This window comes from Photinus pyralis, unplaced genomic scaffold, assembly GCF_008802855.1.
Source record: "Photinus pyralis isolate 1611_PpyrPB1 unplaced genomic scaffold, Ppyr1.3 Ppyr1.4_LG7, whole genome shotgun sequence".
Classification (NCBI taxonomy): Eukaryota; Metazoa; Arthropoda; class Insecta; order Coleoptera; family Lampyridae; genus Photinus; species Photinus pyralis.
Window position 1 is genome coordinate 15,273,115 of NW_022170738.1, and position 2,164 is coordinate 15,275,278.

Consider the following 2,164-nt stretch of genomic DNA (forward strand, 5'->3'; position numbering starts at 1 on the left):
TGGCGATACTTACAAAACTCACTCGTGACGGTAAAAAGGCAAAAGATATTAGACTTACTTACGGCAAGTGCAAAAAGGCAAAAAGATATAACTTGCGGCGAGCAAAATGGCAAATCCTTCCAAAATTGATAGTTGGAAGTGGAATTGGGAAACCAGAACTCGTCGCGCTATTCGCTCCGAAAGCGATGCAAATTAATTCGGTTTTTTTATTACCCGGCCTGCAATTATCGGAAAAATATAAGATGGACCCCGTATTTCTTGTGTTTTAAGCGAAATCATTTTGATATAACTCTGGACGCCGTCTGTCTGTTTTTTATACACCTCATTAAAACGTCATGTATTAACCATGTTTACTCAATTAAACTTTAATATTCATTAATCCAATTAATACCTATTGTTAATTGTAATTTTCCGGCGCAACAACTGTTGTCGCTATCTACACACCGGCATGTCTGCAAGTCTGATAGCGTGTAAACACTCTATGTGGAACTCGTTTCTATCCTGGTTTTCGCTTATTATGGGAATCTAAAATGCCTAATAATTAATTAACGGCGCTGAAATATCAAAATATTAATTGACTCTCTTCTTCCCTGGCAAGAGAGCATTCGGCGACTGTAAGAATAACTTAATTATTCTTACCGGGTTGGAAAAAGCTCTATACCGGTTTTTCAACAAAGCTTGGACGGCTTCACAAATGTACGGTGCGGTCATAACTTCAGAACGGAAAATGCGTGCTTCTTTACGTGTCCTTCGTTGCACTTACCAATGGTAGAGCATCACTTCATTTCTATCTTAACTCTCCCCATATGAAATTGGGAAGAAACGCGGGTAGTAAATACAGTACAAATCAATTTAGGTGACAAAAGAAATACTGGTTTATTCAAACAACTGGCAAAAATAAAAATTCTCTCCACAATGGGATGGCGTAACACACAAATATTCAAAATGCTCCCCTAAATACTTAAAGTTATAACTTATTTTACACAAAAATCTTAGTAACTTCAATGTGCAATTGTGCACAGTTCAACAAACCCTCGCTCAAGAATGATCTATTAAATTGATGATTCCACAAATAAATTGATATTCCGGACCAAAATTCGCACGTATAGGGAAAAGTACAAGTAAAACATATACAACTCTTATCCTTGCATAAGTTATAGGTTGACGTCCAGACGTTCTCGCATGCAAAACCTGCATCAACGGAAAACCCCCACTATCGCAGAGCTCGGTATATAACTAATTGACTAGTGCCTGAAGGGCCTCGCTCTACTCGTAATCTGCTTGTATAACAGGTACGGTACTTACTCGGCCAACCACTTCATAAGGAAGTGGCGGTCTACAATAATATTCGCGGTTCAAACTCGATCATAACTTAACCGAGAGAGCAAAGATACTAATTAGGTATTTCTGTGATAGCATTTAACCCGGAAGAGGCAAAATAGATATTAATTATTACGCTAAAGAGTTAAGGAAGTTGTCTCTTTGTTCGATTCATGATATCAAATCTCGTTCACCCATTTCAGAGCAAATGGCCGCTCGTTATCAGCAGGCGGAATATATGTCAAGGCCGTCGGCCCTCGCAGAAAAATTGTGAGCTTAATCCAAGGTTACCAAACTTCGTATGTCGAACCAGAAATCGTATGTAACGTAACATATCCTGAATTTAAACTGGTACTTACAATTAAGACTAAAATTAAAAACCCTAAAAGAAAACAAAGGTAACCCTCCTTCGTTAATGTCATAAAATATACATACCTCTTAAATAAGAGGGCTAATTGTAGATGAAGCAGCAATTTTATTGTCGTACACAAATTACAGCCAAACCTAAAGAAAGGAATTACGAGAAATACCAATGGCGGTACTTACGATAAGAAAGAAGAAACGCAATTAAAATGCTCACTATTGGAGTTTATAGATGAATCCGTCCGAATTACTACGGAATGTCAAATTGAATGAATCCATTCGTCAGGATTAATAAATATGGATTATGGCAATTAAAATTCCATGCGTTCTAACTTGGCTGTCAGTTGTTTTAGTACAACGAAGTGTAAGTGGAAATGGTTCTTGACAGAAAGAGGAAAATTAAAATGGACAATCTACAACCACTGCGCGGTAAAATTGCGTTGATAAATTCCAACAATAGATGGAGCAAAAGTTACGAGGA